The sequence below is a fragment of the Camelus ferus genome, chromosome 9 (genome assembly GCF_009834535.1).
Source record: "Camelus ferus isolate YT-003-E chromosome 9, BCGSAC_Cfer_1.0, whole genome shotgun sequence".
NCBI lineage: Eukaryota > Metazoa > Chordata > Mammalia > Artiodactyla > Camelidae > Camelus > Camelus ferus.
The window spans coordinates 76,746,823-76,765,318 of record NC_045704.1 but is presented as its reverse complement, the minus strand read 5'-3'; positions in this window follow the sequence as shown (position 1 = coordinate 76,765,318).

The window sequence follows — 18,496 nt, the reverse complement described above, 5'->3', positions numbered from 1 at the left end:
AAAATAAATGTACGTATCTCAAGATCCAAACTAAAGGATCAACAAGGTGGAGCTGTAGACCTCTGGGGAGAATAAAACAAGGTCATGTGACCTATGAGACTGCTCTTCCAAAGAACCCATCTCCAAACCCAGGATTAGGGTTTCAACACAGATTTGGGGGAGACACAAGTGTTCAGTCCGTAGCAGAGAACAACAGTGGATGACCAAAATCTAACTCATGGGCTGATCTTATATTTTCAGGCTAAAATCTTCCCAGGGTGCGCTCTCTGCATTGCTGGTCACATCTCAGCTTCCCAAGGATTGTCTGACCCGCTCCCTCCTTCTCCTCACCTGTCTTTCTGAAAGTAAAGCTCCGAGTGGCCAGGGACCTTGTCTCTCGTTCAGGACCTAGAGTATTGCAGGTGCGTGATTTCTTGGGTGAGTTAGTGAGAGAAAGAGGAAAGTGAATGTTAGGGGTTGGAAGGGGCAGCTTGGAGCACCAGCACCGTGGCAACTCTGACGATAGTGAGGATGTAAAAAAAAAAATACTATGATTAACTTGATTTTTCTCGGCAACTGATTTTTAGAATAATGAAATAAATAGTATGAAAACAACTTGAATTATCAAAAGTTTATTTATTTAAAAAAAAAAACTTCCCAGAATACTTTTTAGACAGCTTTGTTGATATGTATTTCATATACCATACAATTCATCCATTCCAAGTGCATATTCACAACCGTCACCACAATCTAATTTTCAGCGATGATCGCAAAACAAATTTATCATTACCAAAGAGGAAGGTAGGGGCAGGGATCAATTAGGAGTTTGAGATTTGCAGGCACAAACCACTATATATAAAGCAGGTAAACAACAAGGTCCTACTGTACAGCACAGGGAACTACGTTCAATATCTTGTAATAACCTACAAACAAAAAAGAATATATAGATAGATAGATATACAGCTGAATCACTATGCTGTACACCAGAAATGAATACCTTGTAGATCAACTAAACTTCAATTAAAAAAATCAATTTAATTGTAGAACACTTTCATCACCTCTCTAAAAGAAGCCCATACTTACTAGCGATCACTCTCCATTCACCCCCTCCCCGCCCCAGGCCATGGAAACCACTAATTATTCCTCATTTCTATGGATTTGCTTATTCTGGACATGTCCTGTAAATCCCACAACATGTGGCTCTTCGTGACTGGCTTCCTTCTCTCAGCAGGATGTTTTCATAGGTCCAGAGTGTGTTTTCAGGTGTGTCATGTCCTTACTTATTTTGTCCACTCCCCTCCCTTCCCTCAATCTCATCCTGAGTGATTGCTGTCTCTGTTTAAGTTCCTGTAGCATATGAAATACTTATGTTTCATTTAATACTCATTCTCTATGTAATTTTGCTAACTTCCTTCATCACTCCCCACTACATTGTAATGCTGGGTACCGTACTGTTTCTATGGCTGCCTTAACACAGGGCTTTATCCGCAGGAGGTCTCGTGGACTAGCGTGCAATGGTCACTGGCCTTCGTAATGATTTCCTGCAGCATCACAAGATTCAGAAGCCTCCAAAGAGATTCAAAGCTCTTGGAAGCTAGGTGTGGATTGCACTCCAAGTCTGAAATGTTTTAGGTGCTGAAATGCCAGATGGAAAAAGCCAAGTGAAACATTTGTGCTGTGAGAAAAAAATGATAGGCGCTCCCAGGATGATACTTGGGTTTGTCTCCGTAGCAGGATGCTTATCCCTCTGCAGCGATGACTCACTGGCCGTAACTGACAGCGAGAACAATTGTGGGTAGGAGAGAGAGGGCTGGCCACCCAGCCAGAGACTGAACAGCTGGGTTTACATTATCTTCAGGGAATGTGCGAGCAAATCTGTTGGTGTGGTGAGTTCTTATCATTGGCTTCTGCCAACCTTTCCTTCTCTGTGGCTTCTCTATTCTAGTGCTAGGGTAGTGAAGCCGGCAGCTAAACTGGTTGTTAATTGTCAGCCATCACCTTGGTCTCAGTGTGGAGGCCCATTTTCTACTGGCAATGACCCCACTACTCTCAGCAGAGACCTGGGTGGACACTCCTGCAAGAATGATTTTTTTGGCTCAAGGCACTATTCATTTGGCGTGTTGCCTCTCAACTTTGAGGGCTTCATTCATCAAGGATGTAGTGTTTCAACCTGATAAAGCAGAGATCCAGAATATGGCAGAGTTTTCTCGTCCCTCACATGTCACTTTCTGTTTGAATTTTCCTGTCAGGCTTCTCAGGCCCCTCTCCTGGTGATAGATACCTAAAGCTGACCACATTCTCACTAGTGAATTACAGATATTTAAATACAAGCGTAGGATCTTTTCTATATAAACCCTATACTGTGTAGTACATACACACAGACAATATTTGTAGCTATTATCTCTGCAGAAGTTGTTGCAGATGACCTTTCTCCCCTTGGTGTGAGGAGATAAAGTGAGAACCTGAACAAAACCGGTTTGCAGACCAAATACCAGATTTGAAGGACTGACCTGAGAGCCCTTCTACCTGCAAACCTTTCTCCACCTGGCCCAGCACAGGGACTGATATTTTTCCATCACTCTTTAAGTTTAAAAGAGAATCTTTATTAAAATGAAAGTAATCTTTGTATGAGTAGCACCCTAATTAAATTTTTAAGCGTTCTAGGTAAAAAGAAAACCAAGTTTGTTAACGACTTGACGGGCAAGTTTTTCAACACCATGAACTAAGGGAAGCTGAGCTGCTGGATGTTTGGATCGCCTTCTTGGGTGGACCAGGCGAGGGGTGAGATGAAGATGAAATAGGAAAGGAAAGATCTGGAAGCTCATGGCTATGAAGGGCTCATCACAGTGGAAGTCATCATGGACAGCTATCATTTTTGCCTGCCAGTGTCTATTCTAGTTTGAGCACTCTGATTTCGCTTCGGGGGAACCACTGCCTCTAATTGGATTTATGTCTGGTGCCTGCCCTTTCCTGTCCAAGGCCGGGCCAATCAAATGTACCCTTCCTAGATTTTAATCCTAGAAGAGATGAAAAGAAACAGCTGGATCCTGCCATCCTGAGGGCAACTCCCTCCAGAGACTCCACACCAAGGGCTTGTCACCAGAGCTGCTCTGGTTCCTGTCTGTTCTAACGTGTAAGTCTCCAACTCTTCTTCAGTTATGTGAATTTACCCACATCCTTTCAGGGTTTTGTTTGTGTTGTTTTATTTTGCCTAAGTGGGCCTGCGCTGGTTTCTGCCAGTTGCAGCCAAGTACTCTCACTGACACTGGGATGCACCTGTTTGAGGGCTTGGGTGGGCGGAGGCAGGGACTGGCTCCCTGAGTGCGACGCCCTGTGAGGGGGTAAAGGGCATTGGGAGAAAAGAGAGGCGCCTCACCCTGCAGAATTGTGCCCTGTCATGCTTCTAGGTGACAACCTCGTTTGCCCTTTAAAAGATTCCTCCTTGTCAGTCAAGACATCTTTTTTTTCTACCTGGCCTAGAGGTCCCACTGTGAAAGCTCTTGGAGAGACAGCAACATAGGGGGTTTTGCTAAATTAATTTATTCCACAAACATTTACCCAGCCCTTACTGATTACCCGGACCTTGGCTAAGTACCAAGGATTCAAAGGTGAACAAAACAGAGAGCCCTTTTATTTAAGAAATATAAGGTCTAGGCCTGCATAGTCCAGTGTGGCAACCACTAGCCATATGCGGCTATTTACATTCAATTAATTAAATTTAAGTAAGTGAAAATGTATTAACTCAGCCCTACTAACCACATTGCAAGTGTTCCAATAGCCACATGTGGCTGGTGGCTGCCATTTTGGACAGAGCAGATACACAGCATTTCCATCACTGCGGAAACTGCTTGGATAGTGTTGGTCAAGTAAAAGGCAGGTGCAATAGAGGGCAGCGTGCTGTAAAAGGTACAAGCCAGGGCATTAGGGGGTCACAGAGGGTCTGATCCAGACTTCAGGAGTCAGGCAGGCTTCCAGAAGGAAGTGACGTCTGAGACCTGGGGGCTAAATTGAAGTGTTCAGTCTGGGGGAAGGGGAAGCGTCCAGACAGAAGAAACTGCATGTGGAGGGGCCTGGAGCTGACCAAGCTGAAGTGCCCTCACATAACTGGATGGGGAAAAAGCATTGTTTGTGGCTTCATGCTTGATTTTTCAGTTTAGCCCACTCTCATTTTCCTATGCCAAGGGCAGGGTCCTGAAGAGATGGGCATGGGGACCTGTCCATTTTGATGGAAGAAGGCCTGTGTCCTCAAATTTTGGAGCACTGATGCCACATGAAAGGAATTTGCTAGATGAGAAGCTGTTGGATTTGGGCAGAGTTACAAATAAGGGATCTGATTCAGAGCTCTGAGGGCCGACTCCTGTGGCCCCAGGTAAACCATCTCTCATGCTTCAGTCTCATTACACCTAAAATCAACTCATTTTTCTGATTAGCACCCAAGTTAGGGAAGCCAAGAAATTTGTTTTACAAAGGGTGGCTTTCTTCTAGTGGATCGTACGTTTGTTGAACCTAAGCGTGCTCCCATTTGGACACAACTGGTCAAGTCTGAGCTAATTTAACTGCTCTGCACTCTGTTAATGTGTAACGCTAGTTCACGTGGAAATACCAGATGGACATGAGGGGCTCAAAAATGTTTAGCTTTGATTAAATTACACTGTCATTAGGAAAGACTGCATGAGAGGGAGACCCCTAAACCCAAAGATAAGGGGCTTTTTTCAGGAAAGAAAAAGTCGCCACTTGCTGGGCACCCATGGGCCCGAGGGGCTTCATCCGAGTCTTTCAACTTCCTCTCCATCTCTGCGGAAGAGGAGGGACAAAGTGGGCGGCCCACTTCCTCCGCTCCACCTTCATCTCGCAGCCGCGAGAGGCCGGAGGCACCTGATTCAGAGCCCCTGCTCCGCCTGTTCTGAGGGGAGCGACTGCGGCTGGGGTGGGCACATCTCTGTGGAACGAGGGATAGAGGTCAGCCTGGATTTGCAGGTAATTTCCAGGGGTGATTAGAGCCTGAACCTGACAGAGTTCCAGTGGCAGAAAATGGTTCCCTAAATTCGGGGGCTTTTCAGCATTCCAGGTACCTTAAGTGAGTTAAAATCAAAAATTTCTCCTTAGAAGAGAAAAAGGGAAATGAAAGATAAATTATGTCTCATAAAGTAGATATCTGGTTCATAGAATTTTAGAGCTGGAAGGGGTGTTAGAGAGAAGCTGATTTAAATCTCTTTCTCTCTCTCTCCTTTTTTTTTGCGACACAGGGCTTAAGAGATCATAAGATTAAATGCTCAACGTACATTGTAAAGGGTAGAATTAAGAATTAAACCTAGATCTATTAATTTCTAATGCAGGGCTCTCTCCATTGACCTCTTCTAATTTTTTTGCTTTACTATTTCTTTAAATTGTTTCTTTGACTCATGCATATCAACGTGTTACTTAAATGATATTAGAAAATCACTATGGATTGTTTTATTTCTAGATAAAACGTAGGGAGACTTGAGAGCTGTTCTCAGTTATCTACTCTCAAGAAGGCAGACAGTTTCATCCAGTATCAGAACTGCAGACAGAAACCTGGAAAGAAATAAACATGGACTGAAAATCTCGGCCCATGTTGAATACAGCCCACCCCCAGTGAACTTGCGTATTTAAAGAGACCACACTGTTTTGTGGAATGAAAGAGTAGATTTGGAAAGAAAAAAAAAAAAAAAAAGGCCTAGTCTAAATACTCTCTACCAGTTTTCTGATTTAAACAAGCTATTTAACTTCTCTATATCTCAGTTTCCACATTTATAAGATATAAATAATATCATTGTTCTTCTCCAGAGATGAGTCTTTGTTGTCGAAGAGGTACTCTGTGACTAGAATGAGAATCCCCTATAAGTGCGAGCTGAGCTGACTTCTGAAATCCCAACAGTGGCACCTGTAAATATGCAGTGTTTGTTGAGTGATTAACCAACTGATGGGTGCTGAAACGCCCACTGCAGGGACTGGGTGGAAGGGTCGGATGGGTGGAGGAGGTGTGGCTGTTGAAAAAAGAGGAAGCCAGGGAAGGGGCGTCTAGTTTCCCTCCTTTGGGGTAGGGCCTTCATGTGAGAGTGTCTCTCTTTCTTGTTCCTTGTTTGAAAGAATAAAAGTAATGGAGGGAAAAAGAGTAATGAAATGATGTCAAGCAAAATGGTAAATACTAAAATGATGATAAACATTCTGCTAAATGATAAAATGGTCTTCTCAAGGACCAGTCAGATCTGTTTATTGTAATGAAGGTGACAGAAACCTGACTACTATGACCTCCTCAAGCAAGGTGGCTGTGTTGGAGTTCTGGAGGATTATTTCCAGGGGCAGCACTGAAAGTGGAGAATCAACTCGGGGGAGGGCTCAGTTTGGGAATTTGAAGGCAGAGAGTCATGGGCTTCTGCTAGAGTGGGTCTGTGGCAGAGAGGCAAGCCCCATCAGGGAAGCTCATATTCCACTGATTTCTCTCCATCCCCCTTCCCTTCTACTCACATTCCTTCTCCCCTCCACCTTCCACCCCCAGACCCCACAGCTTACTTAGCCACGTCACAGCCCTGAATAAATCATATCTTCCCCCACCTGGCATTCCCCCGCATTGCTGCCTCAAAATCCCTGCAGGTATTTGGTGACGGATGAACATTTAGAAGCCAGAGAAACTGCTGCTTTATCAAGGTTTTATCTCTTGCTCTAATTTGCTGTTGTTGACTGGAGTGAAAAGGGTGAAGTTGATAAGCCTCAGTCATAAGCTGGGACAGTTGGCCTGGAAGGGATGTTACCCTGATGGTTGGCCTCCAAGGACAGCGCAAGCTGTGTGGGACGGACAAATTGTGACCAGCCAGAAAGCCAAGATCAAAGGCCTTGGAAACATGGTGGCACAATTTGTGGTGTGCGTGACTGACAGGGCATAATGTGAGGACTGGGTTGACAACTAGTGAACAGCGCTAACTATAGTTTTTGTCTGTCCAACGAGCTTTCCTACTTCCTTCTTCTACTTTCTTTGGTGACCGCCTCTTCCACTCCACATAGTATGAGTTAACCTGTTCAGCAGAATGTATCTCTTCTCCACCCCATATCTCCTACTCATAACCCACAGAGGTGGGCAGATGACTCTTCTTGGGCAAATTTGTTGATTCAGGAACAGCCATATACCAAAATCAGCCCAGTGTTCTTGGAATATCTCTGTGGGAGCTGGCAGGGAGAACCTGGGAGAACATAAAGAATTAAGAACAGCAGAGACAAGTGGAGAAAAGCAGGGGGGCGGGGGGAGAGAGAGAATGAGAATTGGCATCATTAGAGCTGGATCCAGGCATGCTTGATCTACCCCTTGACTTCCCAGTTAAGCCAATACTTTTTCTTTTTTTCTCTCACTTGCAACCAAATGAGTCTTGATGAATTGCCAAGGTGGGCTAGAGGGAAAAATGGAGCGAGATTGGATGGTTTAGGAACTCAGAGATCGAATGCTGGGCATGTTTACGGTTTCTTAGTATTATGAACCAGAGCCAACTCATCAAAGGAGCTCTGCTTTCTCAGACAGACACAGTTTATTAGACCCAATACTATACTGAGGGGGAAAAAAATCACATTGAGTTTTCAAAGCTCACTCCCTGATTATCCTAACAGCTAAGTCTATCTACAACAGCTATCCATGCTGTATGCACATTATGATAACCACAAGATACTGCTTCTACCTAGGACATCGAAAATGATCCAGCGAAAACATCGAGTACTGGCCAGGGTGCCTCTGTGGGTGAAATGGGCACTCGTGCACTGCTGCTAGAAAGATAAATGGACTTAGCCTTTCTAAAGGGACATTTTGTACTATGTGTTAAAAACCTGGAAATGTACCAATTTTTGATCCAGCAATTCTGATACTTCAGGTCCAATATGGGCTCTCACTTTCCCAGGAGGAACTCCAAGGAAATAAAATTCTCAGTTGAAAGACCTATTTGTGTAACATTAAGAAAACCCAAGTTCGTGTCCTTTGTTACCACAGTTCTGTTTCCCACTTTGGAAGGCTCTGGCAAGCACGACCCTTTGTAATGCTAGCAATAGTAATTTTTGTATTTTTGACTTGCACTTTGAGTAGTAAACGCACTTTGGAAAAAGGTTACACTGCAATCAATTGAATGAACACCACCCACCACACCCCCTCAGAATATACGTTTTGTGAGGGCCAGGATCTGTGTCTCTTTTGTTTCCTGTTTTGTTTCTACTAACTAAAATCATAGCTGGCTTAATACATACTTGCTGAGTGAATGAAAGAATGAGTTTTCCTGGAAAGCGACTTGGAAAGATAGAAAAACCACCATGTGCTTCCTTTTCCCTGTGACTATTATGACCGTAAAGTACTAAAAGACCAGTAGTGCTTTATACATCTTAACACAGAATTATGTGTTGTCAATTAGTCACGTAGCAAGGAGAAGGTTAGAATTTTTGAACCTGAAGACAGTGCTTCTGGGATGTTTATCGTTACCTATATGTTCCCATGGAGAAAAGGGAACTCTTCCTCTGTAGACATTCCTAGAAACCTTGTGGACACTACACTGGGTCAGAAGATATGACACAGTTGTTGCCCCTGATCACAACTGGGGTACATGATTCGGGCTCCTGTACAGGTGCTGGTAAGTCAACAGAGGGTGGGCAGCTGGCTGGTCACGAAGGCTCATTCTGGGGGAGCTGCTGGTGTTTCATAGAAGACTAAGAATTCAATTTTAGGTGTTATGGACACCTAAGCCTTTTCATTAAAGAAATATTCCCTCCATGGTAGGCTTTTAGGTGGTCTAACTCTAGTTCTTGGCAGAACTCCCTATTCAAGTGTTGAATGCCTATATTTATTTGATTTCAGTTTCAATTCTGCTTGGGCGCAGAAAGAGACTGTGTGGCTGTTTAAGGCTCCTTCCACTCTCGTTCTATATATACAATGAGCTTTCAGTAAATCTGAGGCGGTCATTTAACTTTGAAGCTTTATGTTATTACTGCTTTCTCCACTGCCCAGATAGGTCTTAATATTAGGTGTAACTATATGCCCTATATTTCTGACTCAGTTGTCAATCACTTACGTCTAAAAGCAGGTTTCTGAGAGGAGGGGGTGGGAGTGGGGGTGGGCGTAGCATCCCCTGGGTAATCCAACCCCAAGAAGTCTGCTGTCTTGGCTCAGCACTATGTGTGCATCTGGAAATCCAAGGCAAGGCATTTTCTGGCGCTTTACCAAGGATACTTTCTGGGCATAAGAAACTTGAAAAGTTATTCCATAAGGGGGAGAAAAGAATGCTATAAATGGTCCTATAAAAGGGAAACTAACTGTTTGATGTGGTTGCAGAAGAGCAACTGTATGCAATTGCTCCAAGGATTAAACTCCCAAAGCGTAATACCACCAACCTCTTCAAACCTCCTGGATAAACAAGCTGCCCACCTCCTCCTCCACCTCCTGAATGTGTAGTGTGTCAAAGATGTGTTGTAAAAGACTATGGTAGTAGAGAGAACTTGAACGTGGTGGGAAAAAAATCAATTCTGTCTCAATACTGCGGGGCGAAAGTGCTAGGCAGCAATTCTTTACGGATGGAAATTTCCTTTTCCATCTTTCTTTCAAAAGATTGTACAAAACATAGGTAAATGATTCCTTTTTAGCAGACTGCAAAGTAAACTGTTGGAAGCTTGTTTGGGGTAATTCAGCAGGAGAAATGAACTGATTTTCCCCATCTGATAGGCAGTTGGACCTGAGGGATCTGTAGCTGTCATGGCGCTAGGCATTCAAAGATAGCAGCACAATGGCATTAAAAAATTATTCTATTGATTAAAAAAAGAAGCCAGTCTGTAGCCCCTTTATTGGTACACTCTGCATTCACCAGTTTCCAAAGTGCATCCTTGAGCCTGGAACCTCACGAAACCAGTTCTGTGAGTCAAGTTCAGACAGTTTGTTTATTTTATGGGGCTCCTGGCTTGATTCATTCTGATCCTGAGCTGTGCTGACTTACTTGGCTGCACCAGAAGGCTTGTTGAACTGTTTTGGTATCAATAATTCTCTCTTTTCTCACTAGAAACTTCAAGCCTTTTATTTAAAGCTTGCTTTCTATATCTGTCAGAAGCCACCTGCAATATTAGACCTCTTTTTTTCTTCTCTTTCTCTTATCCAGTATCGGTTCTCTCATTCTTCAAACAGCTGCAGATTCAGACTTAGCCCCACACAGACCCTAATTCTTGCCCTTACAGGAAATAGTATATTAGGAGCTGCTAGTCCACGTGCCCTTTGCTCTGGCGTCAGGCAGTTCTTGAGCAGTGGTCTTATATCTGTCTTTAATATTTCACTTCCTGGATTCAAACTCCTCACCTGTTCCCAACACGGATAACTGTCCCCTTGGCCTTTTCCTTGGCCACCTGGAATCCCAAGCTGTTTGGATTATTCCTTGATCTGTGTGTAGCTAGAGACTGTAAATGTGTTTACCATCTTTCTTTGCATTTATTTCTACATATTTTATATTCTATTTTAAAAACAGCAGAGGTTTTTTTAAATTTTATTGAAAATTATCTATCATATTTAAATCGATTTCATTGATATTTATCTAAAAGCATTTAGGTAATTTCTTTCTAGTCTTTTCCTAAACATATAGTATGAACATTCTACAGTATGAACATAAATTTAATAGTGTGGAGATTTTTGGTGTTAGTAAATATCTCCTAGAACATGATTTTAAGTAGCTGCATCATATGGATGTGACAACCGGTTTCCAGTGGTTGATATTTAGGTGATGTCCAATTTTTCATTATCATAAATAATGCTTAGGTATTATGCTTATACATAGAGTTTTGCCTGAATTTCAAGTTATTTATTGATGATAAGCTTGGGTTTGGAATTATTAGGTCAAAATGTATGAACATTTTTAAGATTCCTTATGCAATACTGCCAAATGGCTTTTGGATAAATTATACACTCTTTCATTAGCTGTGTACTCAACTTCTGTTTCATTGTAGTTCTGTCAAAGTTGGTATTATTTTGATAATTTGATAAAGTAAAACAAAGTCTTATTGCTGTTTAAAGTTTTACTTCCTCATGAGATTTATTTCTTCATTTATTTGATACACACTTAAAATTTTTCTTTTATTATCTACTTATAGTCTTTGCTCATATTCTATAATGGTTTTATGCTATATATTTTCAATTTGGATGAAATATTAAATATAAGAATATTTTACCCTTTATTACTGTTTTGCCATGTATTTTTTCAGGTTGTTGTTTGTATCATTTATTTTACAATAATCTTTGATTTGTTAACAGTTTGAATTTTTTTAATTGAAGTACAGTTGATTTATAGTATTATGTTAGTTTCAGATGTACAGCATAGGTGATTCAGTATTTTTACAGATTTCACTGCATTAAAAGTTATTATAGAAGAGCAACCAAGATGGTGGAACAAAAGGACCCTATACTCCCCTCCCCTCTTGAACACCAAGATCACAACAAACTGCAGAACAACCATTGACGAAAAAGACTGAGATCTACCAGAAAAGATCTTCTAACTAAAGACAAAGACAGAATCAGAAGACAGGTAGGAGGGGTGGACTTGTAATGTAATCAAATCCCATACCCCCTGGGTGGGTGGCCCACAAACTGGAGAATAATTATATTACAGAGATTCTCCCACAGGAGTGAGAATTCTGAGCCCCTGGTCAACCCTCTCACCCCGCAGCCCGGGGGTCTGGCACATGGAAGAGGAGCCTCCAGAGCATTTGGCTTGATTGCAGGAGCCCCACAGGACTGGGGGAAATAGACTTCGCTCTCTAAGGGTGCATACAGCGTCTCATGTGCAGTGGGACCCAGGACAAAAGCAGTAATTTGATGGAGTCTGCACCAGACCTACCTGCTAGTCTTCAAGGAGCTCCTGGGGAGGCAAGGGACAGTTATGGCCCACCCTGGGGACATGGACATGGGTGGTGGGGCACATGAGGGGGCATTCATCTGAATGAGTTCTCCTGGAGGCTGGCATCTTGACGTCAAGTCCTGGCCCCAGCAACAGTCTGTAGGCTCAAGTACTGGGATGCCTCAGGCCAAGCAACGAAGTGGGCGGGGACACAGCCCCACCCATTAGCACACAGGCTGGCTAAAGACCTCCTGGGCCTACGGTCACCTCTAGACACACCCTAGACGTGACCCTCCCCACTAGAGGACCCAGACCCAGCTCCACCCATCAGTGGGCAGGCACTACCGCCCCTCCTACCAGGAAGCTTGCACAAGTCTCTAGACCAGCCTCACTCACCAGAGGGCAGACACCAGAAACAAGACAACCATAGTCCTACAGCCTGCAGAATGAACCTGCAAACGCAGACCAGACTGTACCCTGGGACCATCTCGCCCCGGCCTTTGGGTGATGAGACGAGAGTGAACTGCTGGGATGCACAGGACGTCTCCTACAGAGGACCATTTCTCCAAGGTTGAGAAACATAAATAACCTACCACGTATATAAAAATACAAATAGCAATTTAGACAAAATGAGGCAACACAGGAATATTTTCAGATGAAGGAACAAGATAAAACCTCAGAAAAACTAAGTGATGTGGAGATAGGCAAACTACCAGAGAAAGAGTTTGGAGTAATGATTGTAAAGATGATCAAAGAACTCAAGAGGAGCATGGATGCACAGAGTGAGAAGTTAGAAGTTTTTAACAGATAATTAAAAAATGTCAAGACCAACCAAACAGAGTTGGAGAATACAATAAGTGAAATGAAAAATACAGTAGAAGAAATCAGTAGTAGACTAAATGAGGCATAAAAATGGATCCATGAGCTGGAAGATAGAGTAGTGGAAATCACTGCTGCCAAACAGAAAAGAGAATGAAAACAAATGAGGACAGTTTAAGAGACCTCTGGGACAACATCAAGCATGCTAACATTTGCATTATAGTGGTTCCAGAAGGAGAAGAGAGAGAGAAAGAGCATGAGAAAACATTTGAAGAAATAATAGTGGAAAACTTCTCTAACCTGTGAAAGGAAAGTCATCCAAGTTCAAGAAGTGCAGAGTTCCACACAGGATTAACCCAAAGAGGAATACACCTAGACATATTATCAAAATGATAAAAATTAAAGATAAAGAGAGAATATTAAAAGCAACAAGCAAAAAGCAACAAATATTGTACAAAGGAACTCCCATAAGGCTATCAGCTGATTTTTCAGCAGGAAAGCTGCAGGTCAGAAGAAAGTGGCACCACATACTTAAAGTGATAAAAGAGAAAAATCTACAACCAAGAATATTCTATCCAGCAAGGTTCTTGTCCAGATTTGATGGAGTAATCAAAAGCTATACAGACAAGCAAAAGCTAAAAGAATTCAGCACCAACAAACCAGCTTTGCAGCAAATGCTAAAGGAACTTCTTTAGGCATAAAAGAAACGGCCACAACTAGAAACAAGAAAATTACAAAGTGGAAAACCTCACTGGTAAAGGCAAACATACAATAAAGGTAGGAAATCACCCACACACAAAGATACACACACACACACACACACACACACACACACACACACATGCATACACTACAAGGTAATGGATATGATTCCCTGGGCTATACAGTATATCCTTATTGCTTATCTATTTTATATATAATTTGTATCTCTTAATCCTGTGTCCCTAACTTGCCCATCCTCCTTCCCTCTCCACACTGGTAAACACTAGCTTGTTTTCTATATCTGTGAGTCTGTTTCTGTTTTGCTTACACTTTCATTTGTATTATTTTTGAGATTCTACATGTAAGTGATACTGTGTAGTGTTTGTCTTTCTCCATCTGACTTATTTCACTAAGCATAATATTATGTAGATCCATCTACATTCCTGCAAATAGCAGAATTTTATTCTTTTTATGGATAAAGAAGATATGGTGTGTGTGTGTGTATATATATATGTATACACACACACACATATATATATATATACATACATACATATACATACACATGGAATATTACTCTGCCATTTTAAATTTTTACATGTCAAATCTGTCACCCTTATTTTATGATTTCTTTTATTGCATTTTTTCAGTTGGATAGTTACTCCTTGTTCAGATATCAGGTAAACATTTATTCATTTGAATTTCATCACCATGAGAGCTGTCTTATGAGAGATGCTAAAAGAAATTCTTCAAGTTGAAATGAAAAGATTCTAACAATATTAAAAAAATATGAAAGTATAAAACATATTCTAATACTGTAGTGGTGGTGTATAAATTCCTTTTAACTCTAATGTAAAAAGTTAAAAGACAAAATTATTTAAAATAACTATAGTTACAATAATTTATATAGATATATAATATATAAAAGATATAAACTGTGACATCAATAACATAAAAAGTGAGGGGAGAAGAAGTTAAAGTGGAGAGTTTTTGTATACAAAGTTAAGTTATTATCAGCTTAAAATAGACTGTTATAACTATGAGATGTTTTACGGAAGTCTCGTGGTAATCACAAAGAAAAAACCTATAGAAGATACACAAAAGATAAACAGAAAGGAATCAAAGTGTACCACTACCAAAAAATCATCAAATCACAGAGGAAGACAGCAAGAGAGGAAGAAAGGAACAAGGAGATGCAGAAGTCAGAAAACAATTAAGAAAATGGCAATAGTAAGTACTTACCTATCAATAATTACTTTCAATGTAATTGTATTAAAATTTTCAGTCAGAGGATATAGAGTAGCTGAATGGATTAAAAAACCAGGATCCAATTAGAGGTTTCTCAAAAGACTCACTGTAACTTTAAGGACACACATAGACTGGAAATGGAAGGGTGGAGAAACGTATTCCATGCATTGAAAAAAAAAAAAAAGAAGAGAAAAGGGATGCCTATACTTACATCAGATAAAATTGATTTTAAATAAAAAAAGTCAAGAGAGAAAGAAGGTCATTATATAATGATGAAAGGCTTAATTCATCAAGAGGATACAACAACTGTAAAAATATATGCACCAAACATTGGAGCACCTAAAAACATAAAGCAAAATGTTAACAGAACTGAAGGGTAAAATAAACGGTAATACAATATAGTAGGGAACCTCAATACCTCATTTTCAACAATGGATAGATTATCTAGACAGAAAATCAATAGGGAAACAGTGGACTTGAACATTATAGATCAAACAGATGTAGCAGAAATATACAGAACATTCTACCTAACAGCAGCAGAATATACATTGTTTACATGTACACATGGTACATTCTCCACGATGGATTATATGTTAGGTCACAAAACAAGTCTTGCCAAATTTGAGAAGGTTGAAATCATATCAAGTATATTTCTGACCACAATAGTTTGAAACAAAATCAGTAACAGGAGAAAGATTGGAAAATTCTCAAATGTGGAGATTAAACAGTTCACTCCAGTACAACCAATTGGCAAAGGAAATCCAAAGGGGAATAAAAAAATACCTTGAGACAAATGAAATGGAAACACAACATATCAAAACCTGTGGGATACAGCAAAAGCAATCCTAAGAGGGAAATGTACAGTGATAAACTCCTACATTAAGAGAAAAAGAAAGATGTCAAATAAATAACCTAACTTTACACCTCAAAGAACTAGAAAAAGAAGAATAACATAAGCACAAAGTTAGTAGAAGAAAGGAAATTATAAAAATCAAAGCAAAAAAAAAAAAATAACAACTCTAGAAACAGTAGAAAAGATCAATAATACTAGAGATTGGATTTTGAAAACTTTAACAATATTGACAGATATTTAGCCAGACTAAGAATAGAAGAGAGAAGACTTAAATAAATAAAATTATAAATGAAAGAGGAGATGTTATCATTGATACCACAGAAATACACAGGATCATAAGAGTACTATGAGTACTATGGACAATTATACATCAATAGATTGGACAACCTGGAAGAGATGGATAAATTCCTAGAAACATACAACCTACCAAGATCGAATCATGAAGAAATAGAAAATCTGAACATACCAATAACAAGTAAAGAGATTGAATCATTAATCAAAAACTTCTCAACAAAGAAAAGCCCAGTATGATGACTTCACTAGTGCAGTCTACCAAACATGTAAAGAACCAATACCAATTTTTCCCAGACTCTTCCAAAAAATGTAAGAGAGAACATCTCCAAACTTATTTTATGAAGCCAGCATTACCCTGACAGGGATATTACCAGGAAAGAAAATTGCTGCCCAATATCCCTGATGAATATTGTTGTAAAAATCTTTAGTAAAATACTAGCAAATCAAATTCAACAACATATTGAAAGGATAATAAACCATGATCAAATGGGAGTTATCCCTGAGATGCAAGGAGAGTTCAACATACACAAATTAATAAATGTGATATAGCACACTAATAGAATGAAGGATAAAAATTAAAAGATCATCTCAATAGATGCAGAAAAAGCATTTGACAAAAATTCAACATCCATTTATAATAAAAACTTTCAACAAACTACGTATAGAAAGAAGCTACCTCAGCATAATAAAGGCCACATATGACAAGCCTACAGCCAGCATCATGGTCAATGGTGATAAGCTGAAAGCTTTTTCTCCAAGATCAAGAATAAGACAAAGATGCTTACCCTCACTGCTTCTATTAAATATAGTACTGGAAGTCCTAGCTTGAGTAACTAGACAAGAAAAAAAAAAGACATCCAAATCAGAAAGAAAGAATTAAAATTATCTCTGTTTACAGACAACATGACATTATATATTAAAAAAAACTTAAAAACTCCACCCCAAAACTGTTAGAACCAATAAACAACTTCAGTAAATCTATCAGATACAAAATTGACATACAAAAATCAGTTGCATTTCTATACATTAACAATAAACTATCCAAAAAAGAAGTTAAGAAAACAATCCATTCATAATAGCATCAAAAAAAACCCAATAAAATACTTAGGAATAAATTTAATCAAGGAGGTGAAAGATCTACACACTGAAAACTACAAAATACTGATGAAAGAAACTAAAGACATACATAAATGGAAAGGTATTCCATGTTCATGGATTGGAAGAATTAATATTGTTAAAACATTCATACTACCCAAAGTGATCTACAGATGCAATGCACTCTCTACCAAAATTTCAATGGCGTTTTTCGCAGAAATAGAAAAACAATCCTAAAATTTGCATGGAACCACAAGGACCCAGCATAACCAAGGCAATCATCATCAAAAAGAGAAAAACTAGAGGCACGACACTGTTTGATTTCAAAATACACTATAAAGCTATAGTAATGGTACAGCATGGTGCTGGCATAAAGCACATAAGCAAATGGAACAGAGTAGAGAGCCAGAAATAAATCCATATATTTTATGGTTAATTGATCTTCAACAAAGGTGCCAAGAACACAGAACAGTATGAGAAAGAAAACTACAGACCAGTCTTACTCATGAATATAAATATATGGCTCTTATACAAAATGCTAAGAAAATGAATTCCAGTGTATTTTTTCCAAACTTTATTGGGGGTATAATTGACAAATAAAATTGTATATATTTACAGTGCACAATGTACTATTTTGATATATGTATACACCATGAAATGATTACCACAATAAAGCTAACATATCCGTCACCTCCAATAGTTAGCTATACTATATCTCATATTGTACTTTTCAGGCTTTTGTATTTCATCCAATGATTTAGTAGCCTTTCATTTGTTTCCATTTCTTGAAATAATCTATAAAGAAATTTTCTGTACCTTGCGTTTGAATCCTGAATTAGGCATACACTGGTTGTATGAGCTCTCTCTAAGCTTTTTTTTTTTTCTGTAAAACTTGGAAAATATAATTTCCATCATAAGGGTAAGAGAGATTAAAGAGTTAAGACATGTAAGTCACTTAGTGTCATCTCAAGCAGACAGTAAGTGCCTAATAAGTGTAACTATTAAATGTAATCATAATTATTAACTCATTGATAATGGTCCTTTGCCTGTTTGAAAGACAAATCTTGAAAACTTTCTTCCTTCATTATTGACTAATAACTTCTTGAGTCTACTCATTGAATTCATAAATTTGGGTCTACTTTGATGTTAATTTTTCCATCAATTTCATTAAGGTTTCCAGAAGTTTTGGTATACCATTTTGCATAATATTGTGGTTTCTTTTAAAATATCTTTTAAATTTGTTAAGTTCATGTGTTTGTTTTAATTCTCTAAATTATCCAGAGGTATTTTATTCACTTTTTTCCAAGGAGTTATCTTTTTAAATGTATTTATCAGTTCTACCATCGGTTGCATTTAAGTGTCTGGGCTGGCAGCATGTGCTACTTATCAAAGTAAACAGAGCAGAACCTGCGCACTATTAGATGTCGCAGATGGGGTGGACTCCCTTGATGCCTTCCACCCCTCTTTGGTCCAGTCTCTACTTACACTCTTTAAATGGAATATCTAAGGAGTAACCAAATAGATCAGTCTTTAGTAAGTACTTTGAACTTTTACATTTTTTGAAAGGAATCTGAAACGATTCTTTACTTTTATTATTCCAGAACTTTAGGGCAGCACTGAACACATTCAGAACAAGGTGGTAGTATGAACCTTA